The sequence below is a fragment of the Dipteris shenzhenensis genome, chromosome 13 (genome assembly GCF_047967505.1).
Source record: "Dipteris shenzhenensis isolate YYH24624 ecotype China chromosome 13, Dip_SZ_1.0, whole genome shotgun sequence".
Taxonomy (NCBI): Eukaryota; Viridiplantae; Streptophyta; class Polypodiopsida; order Gleicheniales; family Dipteridaceae; genus Dipteris; species Dipteris shenzhenensis.
Genome location: NC_141608.1, coordinates 29,837,986 through 29,862,454, shown reverse-complemented (window position 1 = coordinate 29,862,454; position 24,469 = coordinate 29,837,986). Strand labels below are relative to the sequence as shown.

At 44.9% G+C, this 24,469-nt stretch overlaps 1 pseudogene; it reads left to right on the top strand.

The window, feature by feature from the left end:
- The first annotated feature begins 296 nt into the window (after positions 1–296).
- LOC147895272 (pentatricopeptide repeat-containing protein DOT4, chloroplastic pseudogene) lies at positions 297–2,282 on the top strand (annotated as a pseudogene).
- Positions 2,283–24,469: the final 22,187 nt, after the last annotated feature.

The window sequence follows — 24,469 nt, the reverse complement described above, 5'->3', positions numbered from 1 at the left end:
GCCATGTTTTGCTCATCCTGGAGCCTATTGGGAGCAAACTAAGTATTCGCAAGGTATCAAAACTTAGCGTGTACAGATGCAAGACACAGATTTCAGGGCATGCACATCTCGGAGAAGTTAGTAAGGCTCATCAGTTGTATCAAGGGTTGAAGCAGGACTGTGTAAAGCCAGACAAATTCACATTTTTATACATTCTAAAACGATGTAGAACCTTTAGAGCCGTAGGGCAAGTACATCAGGAGATCATCAAACATGGATTTGGGTCTGAAATGGTTATCTGTAATGCCCTTATAGACATGTATGCTAAATGCGGGAGCTTAACGGAAGCATGCAAAGTGTTCGATGATTTGGCAAGGCGAGATGTGGTTTCATGGGGTGCAATGATTGCAGGATACGCTCAACATGGGAATTGTATTCTTGCTTTTGGACTTTTTGAGAAAATGCAAAGCGAGGGCATAGTTCCAAGCAAATTTATATTTTCATGCGTCTTGAAAATTTGTGGTAGCTTAGGAGCTATCAGGGAGGGCAGGCATATACACTATCAGATCATCAATAACAGACTTGAATCAGATTTGATTGTTGGAAATACCCTTATTGATATGTATGTCAAATGTGGAAGCTTAGAGGAGGCACACAAAGTCTTAGATGTTTTGCCAAATCGGGATGTTGTGTCATGGAGTTCAATGATTGCTGGTTGTGTAAGGCATGGGCAATGTCTTTCTGCTCTGGGACTTTTTGAGAAAATGCAACAAGCAGGCATTGAACCAAACACAGCTAGTTTTTCTTGCATCTTGAAAGCATGTGCTAGCATGGGAGACATAGAGCGTGGCAGGCAAATACATCACCAAGTCATTCGAAGTGGGCTTCAATCAGATGTGGTCATTGGGAGCACCCTTGTTGACATGTATGCCAAATGCGGGAGCCTTGAGAAAGCTCGTGCGATATTTGATGATCTGCCAGATCAAGATGTGGTATCTTGGGGTGCAATGATCTCGGGATACACCATGAATGGGCATGCTTTTTCTGCTCTTGAACTTTTTGAGAGAATGCAAAATGAAGGCTTAAAGCCTAACAATGTCATATTTTCCTCCATCTTAAAGGCATGTGGCAACATGGGAGGTATTAGACAGGGTAGATGCATACATGAGCAAATCATTAGCAGTAGATTTGGAGCAGACATGGTTATAAAAAACAGCTTAATTGACATGTACGCTAAATGTGGTAGTCTAAATGATGCCCGCAAAGTATTTGACGAATTGCAGGATCGAGATATTGTGTCATGGGGTGCCATGATTGCAGGATACGTTCAGCATGAGCAGGGTCTTCTTGCTGTTGATCTTTTCAACGTCATGCAACAGGAATGTCTAGGTCTCAACAAAGCTATTTTTTCATGCATCGTAAAAGCATGTGGCAGCATTGGAGCCATTGGGCTGGGCAGGCTCATACACGACCAGATTACAAGAATTGGATTTGAATCAGATTTGGTTGTAGGAAATACTCTTGTAGACATGTATTCTACTTGTGGCAGCGTAGAAGAGGCACACATTGTGTTTAACGAATTGCCAAAGAGAGATATAGTGTCTTGGGGTTCAATCATCGGAGGATACGCTACACATGGCAATGGCAGGGTAGCTGGACAACTTTTTGGAGACATGCAAAACCAAGGCTTGAAGCCAGACGACATGATATTCACAAGTCTTCTTACTTCTTGCAGTCATATGTGCCTACTGGAAGAAGGCTTTCAATATTTCCAATCTATGAGCAAAGAGCATGGAGCAACACCAAGTGTTGAACACTATAGCTCCATGGTGGACCTTCTTGGTCGTGTAGGATGCTTGCAAGAGGCTCTAGACGTGCTCAGAACTATGCCAACGTTACCAGATATAATTATTTATACGTCTTTGCTTACCAGCTCTAGAATGTGTGGAGACATGAAGCTAGGAAGGCATTGCTTTGATGAAGTTGTACAGTTTAATCCTAGTGATGCTTCTGCATATGTGCTCATGTCTAGCATCTATGGCGATGCTTACAGATGGAAAGATGTTGATGCAATTCATGGGCTAAGAATATGTGCAAGCGCTCCAAAAAAGGCTGCGATTGCTTGGATTAATACCAATGACAGCTTGCAAGAGTTCATTGTGGGTGACAAAATCCACCCACAAAGTCAGGAGTGCTGTACTCAGTTAAAAAGACTAACCAGGTTGATGAGAAACGAAGGATACATGCCTCATTTGGACTCGGCTTCAGAATCGAAAGGAGAACTTGCCTCTATAGTTTCTTAACTTGTCACCACAGGCAGTTCTAAGTAAATGTTTGTGTCAGACTCAATTATTGCTAGGAGCAATGCCTGGCATAATCCCAGTAAATGATGTCCAAGCAACGATGTGAAAGAAATTGTCACTGCTGAGCCTGCTCTCCTCGAGTTTTAATAGAAACTTAATACCAAGACCTTGTTGTATAGGTGGATCCTCGTGTGTGGCTGTGTTGATGTGCGTTGCCCAAACACAGCCTCTAAAAAGAAAAAGTGAGGTTCTCACCTCACAACAAGCTTAGAAAATCATAAACCTGGCCACACAGAGCAGGGGCTAACTACTATAGCATCCCCACCGACCCAAGTAGGAGCCCATTGTAGAAATATATGCTCACACATGCACTTCTCTCTCTCTCTCTCTCTCTCTCTCTCTCGTGCGTGTGCATGTGCCCCCCCCCAACATGTGCACATATTTGAATCAAGTTGGAAGCCAGTTTGAGAAGGTGAACATCGAGAGGTGGAACTCTAAATGATTTCTGTCTGTCTATGTAAAACAATTCCCAGACCTAGTAGTACCCACAATATTGGGCATCGCCCCTACATCATGTGGTTCAAGAATGTTATGAGAGAGGGGAGTGAAATAGAAAACAAGCACGTGCGTGTGCACGCACGCATGCACAGACAAGTGCACGCACGTACATACTCTTTTTGGTGAGAAAAACACATGCATGGACGCACGCATGTGCATGCACATGGATATGCATGCGTGCAAGGATCTACCTATATTTGAATCAAGTGGGAAGCCAATTTGAACTAGAAGTGGAGAAGATGAAGATTGAGGTGGAACTCTAAAAGATGTCCATCTATCTATGTAAACAATTCCTAAAATTGTTGGTATGTAAACAATTCCCCAACACAATAGTACCAACAATTTTGGGAATCACACCTATATCTTGTGGTTCGAGAATGACCAAGAATGTTGATGGAGTAGGGAGCGTTTATGAGGGAGGGGATGTCCCCATTACCTCTTTTATAGTCCTCAGAGGGATATGTAGATATAGTGTGATGTACCACCCCTTCTTAGATTGCACTAGGTAAGAAGAGGATGAGATTAACAAATAAATTATGGGTTCTTTGAAATCAAAAGTTGAAAAAGCTAAAAAATAAAATATTAGAGTAATAAAGTACACCTTAACATAATTCCCCCTTTTAATATGCAATTTGTGATGTTAAAATTTGAGTTATTGCCAAACGTATGAGAGTTTGTTAAGGGGGAATGGCTCTGTGATTACATTTGCCAGACATATGAGAGTATTGATTGCTTTTATATCTATTGGAATTGTAGGGGCCCCTCAAATTGGTATGACATCGATTCAATTTTTTCTTATGCTTATCATGTTTCTTGAGCATTATTTGTCTCAATTACCTACTATGTCTACTACTGTAAAGCAAAGATCAAAGTACTGATTGCTTCTATACCTATAGGGATTGTGGGACCCCTAAATATGGTATCACATAAGTTTCCATTTGTGCATCTTGAAGTTGCCTTTCCTTCTTATTGCATTTATGAGTTGGAAGATTTCCTTCTTTAGAAACAATATCCTCCTTTGTGAATCATTTTGTCTCTTGAAGTTGCCCCTTTCCAACTACCATTGGAAATATTAGCTCACTGGGAACACTATTCGCCCTATGTAAATCATTTTATTGGGTCTATGTCTCTTGAGGTTGTTTTTTTCCAACTACTATTGGAATTATTAGCTCTCTTAGAATACTATTCATCCTTTATTCATTATCCTCATATGTTGTGGCTGTTGGTCCCATTCATATTATCATCTGGGAAAACTTGTTGTTGCCAAAGAAATTTCCTCTTGTGTCAATTTGGACTCAAAGATTACTGACTATAAGTGGAGGGCAAGGTTTTGGCAAGATTTGTATAGTCATATTACCTGTTTGGTAATGAGTCCAACATTGTGCTAGCAATGTGTTGTGACCAATCTTGCACCTTATCCCTCGTCAGGAGTGACATGCTATGGATAAATTTGTACTTTCTTTCGAATAGATTGGCTGCATTGGCCTGAATTGTGCTATCTCACAAAGAGTTTTATCTTTGAGGTTCTTGTATAGCACACGATCATATCTAGGTTTTCTACTAGGCAAGACGAGATGCTTAGTAAGAGAAGATATGCTAGTAAATAACATCCAAAATGAAAGAAATAGAGCTAGAACTAGAAGAGGATTAAAAAAGAATAAGGACAATAGACTCTCATGAGGGTAAGTTTAGTCAAAATGAGACCATGAGATAAGATATCCATTAGCATACATTCCTTACATAGGCCATCAAGGCTGTAGAGATATCTACAATGATATGGTGTTGTAGGCCATAAGTCAACTATATGGTTGACCAATACTTGGGTACTATATATACCAAGTACTTGTATTGCTTCATTTAAACATTTCAGTTGGAGTTCACTTGTGTTCACAACTCTTCTCCACTCTTGTTCCTACCTGTGGTATCAGAGCTAGTTCTTCCAGCCCTGTCACTTGCTTCCCCGCTCTCCCATGTGCTCATGTTGCACTTCTTTCGTGGAGAAGAAGTTAGTTATTGCTGGTCAACTTCTCTTTTGGCTGTCCTGAGCTCCCATGAGCTTCGTGTGATCTTGAGCTTCAATTTTGTTGCGAGATTTTGCACCAGGAAACATTCCTCAGCTGAGCGACTTCGTTTTGCATCGTGTGCGTAGTTTCTTCAGGCAATTTTGGATATCGGAAGTTGTGTAGCTACGTCGTCGGGCAACCTGGAAGAGTTTTGACCAGTTGCATTAAGGTTTTACCACCTTTTCAGAGGTGTTCGTGCTATTAGAATTTCATTCTGAGCAATAGATCAGAAGATACCAACAATCTTATTTACATTTTGCTGATTTTCGTACAGTTTGCCTCTCCACCTTGCCTCTTCACCTCTCCATTTGACTTGCTTGCTTGCCTGTTTCCTCTCTAGATCACCACTTGCATCTCCAAATCCAAATTTAACTTGGTGGTTTGACTTTTGCTCCTGCTCCAAGCTTGAGATCCTTGCTTCAGCTCATTTTCAGCCTCTCCAAGTTGGTTCTTGCAGATAGCATTGCGCACGTGTCTTGCACATTGCATTGCACATGTATCAATGCATTTGGGACAGTTTTTAAGGCTACACATTGAGTGCAAATCATTGCTCAGGTGTTGTGCATGTTTGAAGCCAAGTGTTGGTGAGCCATTGTTTGACTGAGATACAAGCTGATTTTTTGGGGTAGAAGCACATTGCATTTGAGCCAGTGTTTGGCTATGGTTGAGGATAACTATTTTGGGGTAGAAATATAGTGCTTGATTGCATTGCATATTGTATCTCGGAAGGGATTGAGGTTTGAGCAAAAATTTTGGGGCAAATTTTCTGTTATTTTAGAGCAACGACAGTTAGTGAATGCCATTGCAATGATTGCAGAGTAGTCAGTGGTATTTCACTTGTCCATTTGTTGTCTTTTCCTTTTGTAGGTACACTTGCCTTTATTCTTGAGCTTGAAATCATGAGAATTTTGGTACCATAACTGAAGCAGATAAGTTGGATGGACCCAACTATGCTTTGTGGTCATTTACACTCAAGAATATCTTGGTTGGAAAGGGCTTATGGGACATTGTGAATGGTGATGAGGCTAGACCTACTGGATCTAGCATGTGTGCATCATCCACTTCTGGCACTAGTGCTCAAGCTTCTACTACCGCTCCCACGGAGGATCAGAAGAGGTTTGATTGCAAGGATGCCCAAGCACTGCCCAAGCACTTGCCACTCATGGACAAAGTAAATTTCAGTAAAAGACTAGCCATGCTTATCAGCCCAAGAAGGAGGGGAATGCAAACACAAACGCAGGGAATGCAGATAAAGATGCAAAGGTGAAGAATGGGAAATGCAACTATTGCACTTCTCCTTGACCAATGGATGTTGGACAAATGAGGAAAGTCAAAAAACTAAAGATATGATTGGTAACTTGAGAAGTCTATCAATGAGTGGACTTGCTTCAATATTTGCATAATAGTTGCAAATTGCACTATTTTTTCTCTATTAACCTGATCATCAATACATCCCCAACACTTTTGCAATGATCCTTTACAATTTATTTTTACTCGATTGTTGTGCAAGCAAACATTTATTGTATTGAATTTCATTTTTCAAGTGATGATTATTCTCCTTGTCCCACTCTTTGATCACTTGTTTTTCATTGTTTGTACCTTTTATGGTCTTGTAAACCTTCCCACAATGCTTCTCAATAGTATCAATCTTCAATTGCAACCTTGCCTCCTTTTTCCTTGCCCATGTACATATTTTACAAATGGCCCACTTTGGTGCATCCCCAGTGTCCACTTGTTCTATCTCTAGCCAAGGATATTTGGCTACGCAATCTTCTTGAAAATTCATGAGAATATCCCAAGCTCTCTTTCTTTTCTATTTACTTGAGGAGTCACAATTTTCTGAAGCATTTTCAATGGCTTGCTCCATTAGTGTTTGCATGGATGACATTGTTTCTGACATTTTTCCACTTTCCAATCCACTTAAATCCAACACCTCATTGCTTTTCAATGGTATGCTAGCTTATGAATTTTCTATTACAATTGCATTCTTTTGATTACAATTACGTAAGCTTGATTGGCCTACTTCCAAGACCTAAAAACTCAAATTCCTGTTACAACTATTATCCTTAATCAACGATCTTGAACATTGATTTTTAGCATGATGATGTGTGCCTAAAGCATGCTCGCTCCGGAGTCTCATAAATTTCTTGATGATTCATTAAATAAGAATTTGATAGTACATTCTTTGGTGTATTTGCTATTGTGATTGAGTTTGCATTAGGGCTCACTGACATGGACGGTAATAAAAAGGACATCATTCTAGTATTTTCCCCCAAAACTTGAACTTTCTTCTTTCTCCCCATGGTAAGTACCTATTTTAAATTTTATTCTTGTATTAATTTAATGTAAAATAGCACAAAAATACTTGTCTCTAAAAATATTATATTAGTATCAAACTTCTTATCTTTAAAAATTATTTGCACTTCAAGTGCATTGCAAATGAAATATAACACATATATAATAAAAGCTATATACATCTTAAGCATAAATACATTTCGAAAATGAATAGCATAATTCACAAAGAGAAGGAATAGATTAATAAAATTTCATACAAGTCTACTATATGATTGCAAAATTAATGCAAGTCTACCACATGAATACAACTATAAGATAAAAAAGAGCATATTTTTGTACAAGATCATATTTTCTATGTTGCTAGCATTATAGCAACATTAATCTCATCAAGAATTTGCTTTGATAGACTTCATTGCATCCAAATCCTGATAAGATACTATATGTATCCATAAGTACTCTTCTCTCCCATCAAAGAATGCATCAATTTTACAAGCAAAAACCTATAAGCAGGTTTATTTGAGCGTTTTTTTCAAGAGATTTAAAAAATTGTATTTCTTTAGGAAACATGGTTTGTACACTTTTATTTTTACTAGAACTAGATCCCTTTATCATAACAATATACAGAAAGTCACTTATTCATTTTTACATAACATCCTTTGTACCCCTGTTATTACCTTAAAAAAGTGTTGAAAATAATTCCTTAAGAAATATCCCTCATAATCACTCTCAATGTAATAATATTATACATATATAATTACTTAGTAAACACATTTATATCAATATGACAAGAGATTTCTAGTGTTTTAATAGCATAAATAACAAGATATTTATGGATATGTTTCTAAAGAAATTTAAATTACTATAAATAAGTATTAACTTGGGATTATAGATCACTCTCATAAAATACATGTAATATTTAATACTATATATGCAATATTTTCCAAAATATAACCCCATAGATGTGCTCAAATGGGGTTTTTTGATCAATTTGAGTGCTTGAATGACTATATTTGGACATTGTATGTGAAAGTTATGCCACCTTAAAAAGTGTTGTCCATGGTAATTTCGCCAGCGAAACTACCTTGGAAGACCTACTTCAAAGGGGTTTCGCTAGCAAAACTACCTTGATAGCTTGCTTCAGTGAGGTTTCTTTGGAGAAACCCTTTCATGAAGCTAGGTTGAGAGAGGGATTTCAATGTCACCCCCTATTAAGTAAAAGTTGTAAGAAGGATCATAAGGGAATTTTCATAAAGAAATCTACTCTACATGTGGGTTTCTTTGAAAGCCATCCCATTATATTACTCAACATTCCCAAAGATTCATGTAAAGATTTGTGTATTAAATAGGCATTGCTCTAATTTTTTGCATATGTTTAAGTGAAACTATGTTTTGCTTCGATCTATTTTTGCCATATTTTTACATAGTTGGAAGCTTTTGTTTTCCTTCGCTTGGATGCTTGAAAGATTTCGCTTGAAAAATGCTCGTCCCTAGTATTCTCAGCCATCATCTTTTCAAAGCCAAATGTGCCACCCTGCTATGCTGCTGATAATCTCCCAGACTGGCTGCCTCTCCTGAACTCCTGTATCCGCCTCTGCTAGGTGCTGCGGGATACCCTCGAGCAGCCCCCATGTACCCTGCGTGATAAGGAAAGTGGGGTCCTGCTGGCATGCCTCGAATAAGTGATGTAGACCAGGTGCGGTGCTACACCAACAGAACGCGCCCCACGTGATCAAGCCTAGCTCTGGTGCTGCGCGAGTGAGAATCCCGAAAGTCCACCTCCACACTTCCTGGGCACGAGTGCAGCTCCACAGGCAGTGCTTTGGTGACTCCTCAACCACATGGCAGATCTGACAGCGTCCGTCCTGGCCTATCTGTCTCAACCAGCTCCCCACCGGAAGACCTTTGTGGGCGAGAAGCCACAGGAAGTAGGAGATCTTCCGCGGCCGCCAGCTCTCCCACAAGGCCTTCCAGAAGGCCTGCAAAAAGAATCTGGAAATACCCTGTGCATACCAGCTGGGCCGTTGGGTGGGGGGGCGACTCTGCATCCTCCCAAGAACTCGCCTGCCCAAAGTCGTGCTGTAGGCGAAGAAGGAGTCGGCCCCTATCCTGTCACAACCTCTGGCCAGCTCCACTCTCCTGGGTCCCACTCAAGCTCTGACAAGGCCCGCCCCTCCCAGAGCCAGAGTCGCCAAAGCTGCAACTGATCTTGCTCAATGCTAGGGTCGGTACGCCAGACCTTCCCAAAAAGGCCTACGATCCGAACCCTCTGCCATGGGAGTAGGGGGTCGATGAGTGCATCCTCTCTCCTGAGTCGTCCATCCCCCATAACCGCGAAGAAAGAAATAGAGGAGTCGACCATACGTCCTGCGACCACCAGTGGAATGCCACGGGGGGTGAACTGTCCTAGCCAACGGTCATCACCAGGCATGAGGATCTGAGGCTCCGGTGGAACCAACCAATCAGCTGGGATCGCGCCGTCGATCTCCGTGCGTCTCGCCTGGGCTCCACGAACACGTCCAGTGGCGTCTGCGAGATCAGCCGTCTCCAAATATCTGTACGTGTCCCTCCAAACTCGAAGGGACCGGGCTGGCCCCCTCATCCAACCATCCCACCTGATGTGTGATCTCTCCCCCAACTGAAGGCCCTCGGCATCTCTGACCTGATCGTTCCAGATAAGCGGCTGGCGATCAATCTCCTCCTGAAAGCGGGGAGGGGACTGAATGAGACTGAGCCACCTCCATACCATGAGGAGGCTACGAACGAGTGGGGAGCGGGGCTGAGTAAGTGGGGCGGAAGTGAAGATCCACCTGAGGGACGAGAGCCACTCTCCACCTCGTCGCGGGACACAAGAACCGACCCCCTGCTGAAGTAGCATCTTCCACGTCTGCCCCCCTGGGGTCAAGCCGCGGATAACTAACTTGCCTAGCAAGGCCTGACTCTGCAGCTCTGGATCGATGACTCCCAGGCCTCCCTCAGCCTGCGGAAGAATAACTGTCTGCCAAGCAACCCTGGCTCTGGTATCTCTGAGGCCATCCTCCCCAGACCAAAGGAAGTTCCGAACCAGCCTCCTAAGCTGTGCCACACTGGATCTCGAGAAACACCAACAGGAAGCCACATACCAAGCCGTGGCAAGGAGGACTTGGTTGACTACCAAGGCACGACCTGCAAGGGAAAGCTTAGCAGTGCTCCAGAAAGCCAGCTTCCGTCGGATGGAATCTAGCACCGGGAGAAACTGCTGAGCTGGCGTGATGTCCAGGCCGACCTGAAAACCCAAGTATCTAGCTGTCTATCCCCGCGGGATCTACCTGAAACCCAAAAACCTCCCCCACTGAGAACGCGCCCCGGGGTCTGTGAGGAAACCAACTGATTTGTTCCAGTTGATTTTCGCACCAGCAGCCGAACAGAAGACCTCCAGGGCCAACCTCACCCTCTCCAGCATCAACTCATCGTCTTGGACATACAGGGCTGTGTCATCCGCGTACTTCGAGTCCAAGAGCTCCGTGTCCTCCCAGAGGGGGAGGCGAACACCCCTGATCCCTGTAGACCTCGCCCGGAGATAGTAAGTCATAGCCTCGGCGAAGAAGAGAAACAGGTAAGGGGCAAGGGGGCAGCCCTGACGCACTGATCTCTCCAAGCTAAAACGCTCTCCCATCCTGCCTCCAATGATGACTCTGCTAGAGGCTGTCCTGTACAAAGCTGAAATACCCTGAATCCAACCTGCTGGCAAACCTAGCCGCTCCAGAGTCCCCTCCAGAAAGGACCAGTCCACTCGATCGTAGGCCTTCTCAAAGTCGAGAAGTAGGATGGCAAGGTGTGATCCACTGTGCTGAGCCCACTCTGCCGCCTTTGAAAAGGTGAAGACATTGTCCAGGATACTGCGATCCTGAACAAAGCCTGTCTAAGTGTCATGAATGATGTCTGGAAGTAGAGGCCGAACTCTGGCACTGATCATCTTGGCTAGGATTTTGTAGGCAGTGGTAAGGAGAGTGATCGGGCGCCACTGACGGATCTCCTGTCTATCTCCTCCCTTTGGGATGAGGCAAATCAATCCCGAGGAGAGGCTCTCTGGCATATAACCGCTGCTAAAAATCCTCTGAAAAGCTGCTAAGAGGGGCTGATGGATCTGGTCCCAGAAGGAGGTGAAGAATGCCCGAGATAGCCCATCCTCACCTGGGCATTTCTGTCCATCGATGGCCATCAAGGCCTCCAGCATCTCATCTGTGGTAAGCGGTGCCAACAGCGTCGCCTGCATGCTAGGCTGGACCAAGGAAGGAGTGTGTCTCCATACCTCCTCGTGGGCACGACGAGTGCGAGGAGCAAGTGGCTCCTGCTGAAAAAGGGTCCTGTAGAAGTCGGTGGCCAATCCCAAGACCTCTCCCGGATCCGTGACAATGTGTCCCGGCGCTGTCCTGAGACTCCGAAGCTGATCACCTGCAGCTCTCTGGCCATGTGTCCTGAAGAACTCCCTGCACATTCGGTCACCCTTCCGAGCCCAGAAGGAGAGAGGGGCGTGATAGGAAAACTCTGAGCGACGCTGGAGTGTCTCCTCAAGAAGGGCTCTGGCTCGAAGGGCCTAGATCCGAAGCTCCTCCGAGCCCAGGGATGCCTGCTGGAGCCGCTGAATGGAGGCGAGGTCTCTCCGAAGGGCTCTCTCTCTACCCCACCACTCTTGTCAAACCTGTAGGGCTGCGAGCTGGCAGATCTGGCTGGACTCCTGCAACGCCTGCGCCACCGAATCAACCAAGTCCTCGCACTCGCCCCAGTCTCTGTCCCAAAGATCACAAATACTGCTGCGCACGTCCTCCCTCGAGAAAATGGAATCGGGAATCCGGCATGAGCGGGGGGGAAGGGACTGAGCTGCCGAATCTAATGATAAGAGCACCGGTGCATGGTCGGAGAGTGTCGTCCCTGCTACTATACCGGCCTGACCGCCTCTGCTGATGGCCCAATCACTAACATAGAATCTATCCAGCCTCTCCAGGAGTCTGCCTCCTTCCCTGCGGAAACCCCACGAGAAGTCCAAGCTCCCATGCCAATGCCGGAAGGACGGGTCTCGCCAACAGTCCCTTCCTCCTGTCGCAAAGATAAAAGAGTCCCAAGCGGACTGCTCTGCTTGAGCCATACTTGTAAACTCTGGTCCTCTGCCCTGCTGGTCCTCCAAGGTCTCCAAATTGTTGAAGTCACCTCCAACAATCCAGGAATCCATGTCTGGGAGAATCCCTGTAAGTGTCCTCCAAAAGGTGGCTCTACAACGGAGATCTGTGGGGGCATAAATGTTGAGGATTCCAACTCTGGAGCCCTCTAATTCCAGGCCTACCCAAAGGGCACGACCTGGAATCAACGTGCCATGATCGAAAACTCCCTGGGCTAGCTGCTCTCCCACGGAAGTACAGACACCACCACTCCTCCCCAGTGCGCCGATCGAGGGCTCCCAATAAGTGTGAGAGCGACCAGTGAGGATCTTCCCACATCTACGGGAGTGAGCCGCCGAAAGCTTGTGTTCCTGTAGTAGAAGTACATCCACACGTCCTATCACTGCTGGCTGAAGTTCCTGTCTCAAAATGAGCTTCCTGGGACCACGGGTGCCAGAAGAGTGAAACCCGTTCACATTCGAGGATACGAGGTGTAGGCTCATGGTGAGGACTGGGAGGCAGCGAACAACTGTCTGCTCGCGGTTCGAGGTCGAAGAAGAAGCTGACATTTCAGAGGAGAGGCGCTGGCGCTTATGGGAAGGTTTGGAGGGGGAGGAGGGGTCGTCCTGCCCGTCCTTCAACACCTTCAGCAAAGGCGAGAGGCCTTTGGTACCATGAACGAAGGCTTTCTCGAGCCAGCTCGAGATCTCTGAGGTGGACATCCCGTAGAAGGCACGGAGTTTCTGAGGCGTCCAGGCTCTGACATCTTGGGGGAGAGGCCAAGACAGGGGGGGCCTGAGGATCACAATCAGTCTGAATCGTTTGGCGGCGCAACGCCACCGCAGGCGCACGTCACCCTCGGACCACTGAGTCTCGAGAAGCTGCCCACCGGACGGGCCTATCCAGGAACAAATCTGAGCATGCGTCTGCTCCCTGAGAGCCTCCCAAACCGAGTTGTCTGTCCAGGTCTCAGTGCCGTCATTGAGGAACGTGAAAGCAAAGCTAGGGCCATCCCTAGGGGCCAAGGCGGCTATCTTCCCATCCGCCCCTTTGCGGAGCAGGAAGATACTGATATCGAGACAAGCAGGGAAGGTCCCGAGGTCGGCCACATCCAAGTAGTCCCAGGGGCCAGATCTGTAAAAGTCACGGGGGAGCTCTCTCTCCTGAGGCTGAGGCCCATCAGAGTCTGCCACTGAGGGGCTAGCGGACGGAGAAGCCTGCACCGGTGGTGGTGGAGACTCCGGGTGTCCTATCAGCGGAGGGGGAGGGGGAGGGGGAGGAGGCTGGGGAATAGGGAGCTCAGACTCCTCAGGGGCGGCTGGCGGAGGAGAAGGAGGAGGGGGAAGCAGGAACTGCTGCCCTCGGCTGGGGAACCGATGGAGCAGCTAGCTCTGCGGGAGAACTGAAAGAGGCGGGGGGGGGGAGGGATGGGGCTGCAACTGGAACTGGGGCTGAAAAGGAGGGGAAGAAGACTGAGGAGGACGCAGGGGCTGAAGCTGCAGGTCGGGAGGCAAGGGGTGCCGTTGGGGGATGGGCTGGGGCTGGAGGGGGGGAGGCTGGGGAGAGGGAGAGAGGGGGACCTGAGGCTGTGGAGGGCGGGCTACCGTCGAGGAAGATGCTCTCCCAAGTCCCTGGGGCGGCTGCCTATCGGGTCTCTGGGGTGCAGCTACAGGCGGGGTAACCTCTACCTCCTTGCCTTTATCAGAAATCTTCTTGTTCTTTCCCTTTTTTCTTCTAACCTCAGTCCAGCCACCAGCTAGCTCTGGTCTGGGCTCCGGCTGCCTCTGCTCCTCCTGGCGTGGCTGTCCGGAGGGGGGAGGAGGGGGCGGAGCGTGGGGAGGCAGGGAGGGTCGAGAAGAGCTGGCAAAACGTGGGCAGGCAGCTGCCAGGTGTCCAAAGCCGTGACACCTCAGACACTGTCCTGGTTGTCCGGTGACTACCATGCTCTGGGTGATGCTGCCGGCACCTGTCACGATCTCGATCACTGCCGGGAGAGTCGCAGGATCCGCCACAGCCACACGGACTCGGGGGGCTCCTGCCGTAGTCACCGCATCGGCGAAGGTATCGTGCATAACCCAGCTGAAGTGGGAACCAAGGTCCCTAACAATCGGCCGCAGCTCAGCAGCAAGACCAGGAAAAACCAGCGTCACTGGATGGCGAGGTATACGGAATCGGGCATCAAAACCTACTGCGCTGAATCCACGGTACCACGGGACTATCATGATAATCTTCCCGTCCACTGACGTGGGGGAGCCAGCAATCAGGTTGCTCACAGCTTTTGCACTGGAGAGTTTGAGCCAGAAGATGCCCCTTCCCATAAGGGCCACCTCCACAATATGCCCGTCCTCTAATATGAGAGTGGACTGGAGGGGGAATGTCCAATGACTCTGCCGTAGACTGATGTAAGAGCAAAGTCATTGGCCACCTCCTGAACCCGAGATGACTGCTGCTCAGTCAGGATGACGCGGTAGGCATCTGGAGAGGGAGGGACCATCTGGGCCTCCGGTTCCGGGCAGGGAGCCGCCATACCGCCAAGACAAACTGCGAGGCTTCCGATGAGGAAGAGGCTGTCACCCAAAAACGGGGGGGGGTAGAAGCGGGAGGGTGGAGCCTGGGTGTGGCGGGAACGGGGGTGGCGCACGAGGTGGCGGACGGGGGGTGGGGAGGAATGGAGAGGCGGAGGGGGCGGGGTGGGGCGAGTGAACGGGGGGGGGGCGGGGGTGAGGGCGGGAGGGGAAGGCGGAGGTTTAAAAAAAAAAAAGAAAAAGGGACGGGCTGGCGGCAGGGGTGAGCGGAGTGGAGCGAGGGGGTGGCGGGCTGGGGTGGGACGGTAGCGGGGCGGGGGTAGCGGGGCGGGATGGGGCAGTAGCGGGCTAGGGCGGTAGCGGGGCGGGGGGTAGCGGGCTAGGACGGTAGGGCGTAGCGGGGCGGGGGGTAGCGGGCTGGGGTGGAGGGGGGTAGCGGGGCGGGGGTGAGCGGAGGGGGTAGCGGGGCGGGATAGCGGGGGTGAACGGAGGGGGTAGCGGGGCGGGGTTGAGCGGAGGGGGTAGCGGGGGCGGGGGTGAGCGGAAGGAGTAACGGCGGAGGGGGAGGTAGAGGTACGGTGAGGGAGGAAGGGAAGCTCGCAGGAGCAGCTCTCGCAGGAGCAGCGGAGCACGGATACAGCCACAACCTGAGTGCAATGCATTTTACACGGAAACAAAAGGTCTTTGGAAATAAACCAATAATACTAAGACACAAATACAAAATTATTGCATAATATGAAAATACATTTTCCAACACTTAACGTGTACTATTATTCAAAATGCCTTTTTGGTGGAAGCTAACTAGGTAACTCTAGTGAGAAATAATCTAAAAATTCTCTAAGGAAGTTTAGCCTTTCTTGAACAATTAGAATTCTAGAAATCTCTTACGGAACTTCCTTTTCAACAACATAAATAAGGAAAGAATATATTCCTTTTCTAACAACTACTGAAGATTGTGAATGGCTTACCATAGCAATAGTATTTCCTGAAACTCCAGCTGAAATGCTTACATCTCCACCCTTGTGTTGAATGGTCAAGATGTTGCATAAACAATTCAAGGATTGACTTGCTTATGCCAAGGCGTACCGAGTATAGCACCTTGAATTGGGGCAATCAAGAAAGATAGGTGATCAAGATACCCTTGCATGTGAACCCTAAGTTTCTCAATGAGAGGATACATCTTTTCTTTGTGACACTTCAAAACATCAAGTGCATCTTGAGCTTTACCTTTGTCTTCAGTAGTAGCTATGCCCAAAATTTATGCTAACTCATTCCATATAAAGTTATGTGTTGTACAAGCAAGAAAAGGGCTGAATGATCTTTTACCTGATCCCAAGTTTTGAGCAAACTATGGGATGACAGAATCCCATCTTTTTGTGGGAGAGTCTCAATGTTGTGGGCTACTAGTGTCTTCTTCAAATGGCTCCAGCAGTTGAGCGTAGAGCAGAAGAAATGCATGATCATCCCGATCCAAGAAGCCTGTGGGCTTCAACAAAATGCAAGAAAAGGAGAGACATCGTAAGTGTGAAAGTCATTGCTACAGTGACAATGTTTTGGCACAAAAATACGAGAGTTTCTTCAAATAGAAAGGACATATGTAAGAGGTGGATGGGATTTAATGTGTTTGAGGAGCACATCATATACATGATAGATACAACGTAGGTCAGTGGTGCCTAAACCAGCCCGATGGTTGTTTGTGATTGAGCTTTGGGATAGTTTACTTGGTTCATTTCTTAAACCAGGCTTGGACTAAATTGATTGTCCTAAACCAGCCCAGTGGTTGGAACATCATGCAACCATAGGTTGGTTCATCTCAATCACCAGTTATGTGATTGTCTTGAACCAGCATGGTTGAACACACATTAGTTGTTGTCCAGCCCGGTGGTGTGGTTGAGTAGAAATTAACAGCAATATATTTTGCAATATATTATTATTTTACTAAACCAGTGCGGTGTTTGGAACATCATGCAACGGTGGCTACTTCAGCTCAATCTCTAGTTATGTGATTGTGTTGAACCAGCGTGGTTGAACAGACATTAGTTATTGACCAGCCCGATGGTTGAAATTATTGTGTTTCTTAGTACTTAAATTCGTTAAATTTATCCTGCTATATTCGGGTCATATACCACTGTTAAATTATGATTGATATTATGAAATTCAAAAATGAAAAGCAATATATTTTTATTTTCTAATGGTGAAATTCAGAAATGAAAACCAATATACTTGTTATTGTCTAATGTGTGAAGTTCATACCATCAGGCTAAACCATCCTAGTGGTTGAAATTGTGTCAATTTCCTAAACATCTCGGTGGTTGAAATTGTGACTGTCCTAAACGTGTCCTAAACTAGCCCGGTGGTTGACTGTCCTAAATGTTTCCTAAACCAACCCGGTGGTTGACTATCGTAAACATGTCTTAAATCAACTCGGTGATTGAAATTGTGACTGTCCTAAACCAGCATGGTGGTTGAAAATTGTTTTGGTTCATTATATACTTTAATTAGACTTTGTTTTGTCTTCTTTTAGTAGTAGCAAAAAGGGGGCTACTGTTCTATTCTTCCCGTACGTTGGGTGAGTAGACGGAGTTGTATCTCAAATTTATGGATTAGAATCTAGACATTTCAATTGGGCAGAGGAGCTTTGGGCATTGTAAGCCCTGGTACGTCAGGATACTTAAAGACAGGAATGTTTGTTGTTGCAAAACACACATAGACTTTGCTTGGCCTGGCAAGCTATGAATGACTTGAGATCTAGTTGTGTTGGAGCATTGCTCATGGGGATCAATGCTCATGCCCCCTCGATGAATGCGCAGTCCGTAGGCCACCTAGATCCTCATCATGTGTTGCAAGGGAGGGCAGGTTTTGTAGCCTAAGGTCTTTGTGGGACCCATTTGTTTGTCCAAAGGGAGACCGTGAGTGGCAAGGATTGAATGCATTTGTGGCACATGCAAGCATTGCAGTTTGAAGCTGAAGAAGGAGACATTTAATGTCTGTCCAAAAATGAAATGAGGGAAGACAACCATGTTGCTCTAAAATGGAAGAGATTTGGAAATGTCAATGTTGAAGTATCCAATAAAAAGAGATGGCTATTGTCATATAAGAGCACCTAGCCAAGGGAGCTTATAGGTTACATGGTTCAATTCATCCCAAAATATGTGCTTCACAATTTCACGGCCAGCTGCTAGCAGGATATGCAGTTCAGGACGTGCTTTGCTAGTTTTCCCCATGATACTATTATATCTATCATAGATTTTTTTGAAAATTATTCATTTCAAGAACAAGATGAGATACAAAGTGCTCACTAGTACAACAAGAAGATAACAATTCTTGTGCATATCATGTACAGTCATTTGCTTGATTATTCCACACCTGATGCCAATCTGCTTGCTGACTCACAAGATGCCAGGTCAGTGCAACACCCATACTATTTCTACATTTTAGATGATAGGGAACATGACACATTATTTGTGCAACATGCTTTTCTACTACATTGGGAATGGCTGAAAAAGGAAAATCCCCATGCAAAAAATATAAAACAACATTGGGTGTGGTCAGATGGTGCTGCCTCTCAATTTAAATCAGCCCATTGATTCTACTTCGTCTCAAGGTTCAAATCCCTTACCGGTCTAAACATGATGTGAAATTTCTTTGGGTCTAGCCATGGCAAGAGTGAACATGATGGATGTGGTATTGCTATTAAGCAAGCTCTGTTTAAACACCAATTAGCATGCCCTAAAGAAAAACTCAATGATGCCCATGATGCTGTTACATCGCTTACAACTAACCTTTCCACAGGCGTGCATTCAACATACACTAAAAAAGCCTTAAGAATATTGTAGTATGTAGAGTGTTCTGTGATGTGAAAGTGGATGAAGTGCAAAGGAGAAGCTAGCACGATTGTGAGAAAATTAAAGGAGTTTATGGTCTGCACAACATATGGGACTTTTCAAACAACCAACTGTTTCTGCACTACGTGCATCATAGGGGATTGTGAGAACATTGCAATTGTGAAGACATGGGAGTGAGTTCAAGTTTCCCCTCTACATTCAGATGGAGTGACAAACAATGAAGAGACAAACGACTCGCCACAGTTTGGGAAGAGTTTCGATGACCTCATTGACTGTTTGGAAGAGAGGGATAATTTTGTAGTTGTTGCAGCATGTGGGGAGAACGAGGAAGATGACCCATACTTTCTGTTGTTGCAGTGCACAAAAACTAAGCACAAGGTTGAGGAAACATTTAAGGATAATTGGGAAACAACCTATGAGAAGTGGGATGTAGTAGTCCGAGCTTTTTGGTACAAGAAAACATCCAAGAGAGGCTGCAATTACGAACTGTTATATAAGAGTCCACAAACTGTTAGGGTAAAGGCCAATGGCCCAGCCTATACCCCTTTGTACCATACATACATAATAAGAGCTTTGGGTGAGTTAGCACCCACAATTTTGGTGTTCTCCCTTTCTTTGTTGCTCTTCGATAAGACCTCCTCTCCATCAATTGGTATCAGAGCTTGGTTGAGCGAAGCCAACAAGGAGACTGTAGCATTGCGGTGTTGTTGTGCCAAGAGCCCGAACTTGTTGTGTGGAGTCTCCTACTGCCCGTGGGCTACCCCTGGGAGCTGATTTTGACATATACTAGCTCGTTTTTATTGTTTTAGCCATATATATCAGGTTGCCTCGACTGTTCCAGCAATCTATTGCCTTGTTTGAGCAGGGGAGAAGGAATATTATCCATCTACGGTAAAAAACGACCTGCTGCTCTGCAATTCCAGCCACTGGAAGTTGCTTTTTTGGGGCTCGAAAGCAAAAAACGTCTTTTGCTTGTGGCGGACTTCAGTTGATCAAAGGCGGCTGGTACATTCAGATTTCAGTTGGGTTTATGCCTTGAAGTTGATGCATATCAAGCCAAAGGTTGGCTGAAAGTGATTGCTTACAATTGATGCATTTTGAGCCTTTGTTTAGCTGAGAAAGTGAGTATAAGTGAGCAGTGTTTTTCTGAAGTTGTCTTGTATCCCAGGAAGGGATTATTTTTGTGAGTGCAATACTCTTCCCACTAAGGGAATTTTTTGGACAACAATTTTCAGAATTGTTGGGCTATGTCATTGGAGTTTATGCCTCAAATGCTTCAGGAAAAGTTGGTGATTGGCAATTTGCAGTCTTGTGACAGCTAGAAAAAGTGAGTAGGTGGCTGTTTTCAGAAGTGAATATCAGAGAATCCATGAGGAATTGTCTTCTGAGTTGAGCTAAGAAGTTTTAGTTTTCTGGACAATATACAATCTTGTTTTTGAAAGCATTTCAATTCGAGATTTAGAGAAAAAGTTATGATGCCTGGAATAGCCATGATTTATAGTATTGACAGTTTATGACAGCAGCTAGAAAAAGTGAGCAGGGGGCTGCTTTCAGCAGTAAATATAAAAAAATCCATAATGAATTTGGACCTGCAGTAAACTAGAAGTTTGTAGATCTATTGGTTTTTTACAACTTTGGTATTTACAAGAAAGGCAACTGAGTTACGGTTGGGAAGATATCGACAGTTCAAAATAGGCCAAAACTGTTATAGACTGTTATTACAGCAGTAAAAGTTTGCAGGTGGTGGTCTCCAACAACAGATATAAGGAAATCTGTAACGATTTTGGACTTGTTGTAAACTGAGAAGTTGTAGAGTTTTCTACAAGCTACATTTCTTCTGTTTACACCTTTTGTATCTGAGCTACTGTGCAAAAGCTATTGGCTAGTTTTGGGATGCCCTGAGGTCACTTACAGCAGAACATGTATTTGTGACAGTGAGTGTGGCTGTTGTCATTGTAGTTGATGTTTTTGGGCTTGAGCTTGGTACATTGGTGCAATGTATCCTGGTTGCTCTGTCATCCATTGTGATGGCTTCAGCATTAGAGAATGTATTGTTTAACATTGAAAGGTTGGATGGCACAAACTTCTCCTATTAGAAAGCAAATCTACAATGTTCTGGTGCAGAAGAAGCAAGTAAAGCCTATAAAACGCAAAGGCATAAAGCCAAAAGGATTGGGAAGATGATGAAGAGTGGAAGGAATTGGATGAGCTTGCACACTCCACGATCATGCTCACACTTTCAAAATCGGTGTATTTCAATGTGAAAGATATTGCAGGTGGTGCCTATGGTGTGTGGACAAAGTTGCATGATCTTTATGAGAAGCAGAGTGTCGCTTGTCAAGTGTATTGGCTGAAGAAACTCATGGATCTTCGCATGGAAGAAGGGACTTCAATGTCTAGCTATTTAAATGAGTTTAACACAATTTTCAGTCAACTTTCAACTCAAAAAATTGCCTTTGATGACTCAGTTAAGGCAATGTTCTTATTGGTCACCCTTCCTGAAAGTTGGGACACTTTTAGGACTGCTATAAGCAATTCAGCCCGTGTAGGAGGCTTGACAAGCAGTGATGTTGAGAGTAGCCTTCTCATTGAGGAGGTAAATAGAAAGAACAATGCTGGAACTAAAAGTTCAAGTGCTCTCAATGTGAGAGGGAGGTCATATTCCAGGGGGAAATACCACAACAGAAATACAAGCAAGTCTAGAAGCAAATCTAGAGGAAAATCCCATGTCAAAAAGGATTTGGAATGCTTCTATTGTGGGAAGAAAGGCCATTTCAAAAAGGATTGCTACAAATGGAAGAACAATAAAGGCAAAGGAAAAGCTAATGCGCAGCCCAAGAAGGAAGAGAAATCCACAGTCAATATAGAGAGGAAGTGAATGCCATAAGTAATAATAGTGATGAGGGTGACATTCTTTATGCCTCTATGTTTGAGCATGCTTTTCTTGTGACTAGTGATGATGCATTGTCACAGAATTGGATACTAGACTCAGGAGCATCTTTCCATGTCACTCCACATAGGGAGTGGTTTACCATTTATGATGCAGGAAGGAAAGGAACCGTGAGACTTGGAAATGATTATCCATGTGACATTGTTGGAGTGGGAGATATCCACTTGTCTCTTCCTAATGGTTCTACATTTGTACTCAAGAATATTAGGCATGTTCCAAATCTGAAAAAGAGCTTGATAAGTACGGGACAGCTTGATGATGATGGCTATCATGTGTTTTTTGGCAACAATACATGGAAAATTAGCAAAGGGTCACTTGTGATTGCTAGAGGTTCCAAGCATGGAACATTGTACTCAATGCATGTGTCAGGCATAAGAGATAATGTAATCAATGTGACTGAGCAGCCATCTGTCTCTTTGTGGCATCATTGGTTGGGACACATGAGCATGATAGGAATGAAGATACTTTCTAGTTTGCAGTATGTTCTCGTGTTTAATTTTTCAGATTTTAGCATATGTGAGCATTAGATATATGGGAAGCAAACACGGCCTTCACATAAAAAATCTTTGGGCAAGAAGAGGCTTGAACCATTAGAGTTGGTTCATAGTGATGTGTGTGGACCCATGCCTACTATCTCATTGGGTGGTGCTTCTTACTTTGCTACTTTCATTGATGATGCTATATGGAAAGTGTGGGTCTATCCTCTTCGGAAGAAGAGTGATATCTTTGATGCATTTCAAAAGTTCTTAGCATTTGCTAAAAATTAGTCGAGCAAGAAGCTCAAATGCTTGCACACTGATAATGGAGGAGAGTATACCTCTCATGCATTAAAAATTTTTTGTGAGCTACGTGGCATCAAGCGGGAGTTGACTACTCCTGAGAATCCTTCTTAGAATGAGATTGCTGAGAAGATGAATAGAACTATTCAAGAAAGGAATATAAGCATGCTTTCTAATGTCGGTCTACCTCATGGCTTTTAGGCTGAGTCTATCAAGAGAGTATTACATCTTATCAATAGATTGCCTAACAAGGCACTAGATGGGAAAGTGCCAGAAGAGGTTTGGTCAGGCAAGCCACCATCTTATGAGCATCTTCGTGTATTTGGCTATGAAGCTTATGTTCATATCCCTAAGGAAAAATGTAACAAGCTTGATCCAAAGTCAAGGAAGTGCATTTTTCTTTAATATGGTGATTCAAGTGAGATGGGATACCGATTCTGGGATCCAGAGGCCAAGAAGATAGTACACAGCCATGATATTATCTTTAATGAGGACAAGATGCACAAGAAGCTAGAAAAGACTATTGAGATACGCAGAGTGGTGTTTCAAAAGGATGGACAACCACCATATGAGAGGCATGCACAACCTATTCCACATGATGGAGGGCATGGATAGCCCATAGATCGTGAGGTGGGGGAGCCACATCTAGGTGGACAACCTTAGGTTATGCAGGAAAATCAATTGGGACAACAAGATGCTCATGGTGAGCAAGTGTTGAGACATTCCACTAGAATCTCACGACCTCCACAGAGATATGCTCCATCTCTAGATTATGTAATGTTGATAGATTGTGGTGAGCCTTCGTGCTTTGAGGATGCTATGTCTAGGAATGACAAGCATAAGTGGGAGAAGGCTATGTAGTCAGAGATGGATTCTTTGATGAAGAATGCTACTTGGGATTTGGTTTATTTGCCCAAAGGAAAGCATGCATTGCCATGCAAATGGGTTTGCAAGCTAAAGATGTCTCTAGCAGATGCATTGCCTAAGTATAAGGCAAGGTTGGTAGCCAAGGGTTTTAAGCAGGAGAAGGGTATTGACTTTGATGAGATCTTTTGCCCAGTGGTTAAGATGACTACCCTTCCTATAGTGCTTGCATTGGTTGCCAGAGAGGACATGGAGCTTGTCCAAATGGATGTAAAAACAGCTTTTCTACATGGAGATCTTCATGAGAACATCTATATGCAGCAACCAGAGGGGTTTGTTGTGCAAGGCAAAGAACGGATGGTATGCAAGCTTCAAGAAAGTCTTTATGGGCTGAAGTAGCTTCCAGGGAGTGGTACCATAAGTTTGATGTATTTATGCGATCCCAAGGGTACACACAGAGTGAGACATATCATTGCCTCTACACAAAGAAGGCATCAGATGGCAGCCTTCTTATTTTGATTTTATATGTTGATGACATGCTTATTGCTGGGAAATCTACTTTGGATGTGGATGCCTTGATAAAAAGGTTGAATGAGACCTTTGACATAAAGGATTTAGGTGATGCCAGTCACATACTTGGCATGAGGATTGTTTGCGATAGGAACAAGAAACTCCTTCATTTGTCATAGAAAGAGTACATTAGCAAGGTACTTAAGCATTTCAATAGGAGGTCTACTACAGGATATGTTTTCTCATTCACTGGAGGTGCAGTTTCATGGGTCTCTCGTTTGCAGCCATGTACGGCTTTGTCTACCATTGAGGCAGAGTATGTTGCAGCCACTGAGGCATGCAAGGAAGCTATATGGCTTACTCATCTAGTGGGAGACTTGAGCATTGTAGAAGAGGTTCCAGTTTTGCACTGTGATAGTTAGAGTGCCATCCAGTTGGCATAGAATCCTGTCTTCCATGCGAAGAAAAAGCATATTGATGTGAAGTATCACTTCATCAGAGAGGTGATTAAGGACAAGCGCATCCAGCTTGTCAAGGTTCACACATATCAGAACCCTATAGATCTTCTTACAAAGAGTCTCTCCTCAGTTTGCACATTGTAGAGTATTGATGGGTGTCGGATGACATTAGGATGCCCATCTTCTCCCTTAAAGGCACATTGGCTTT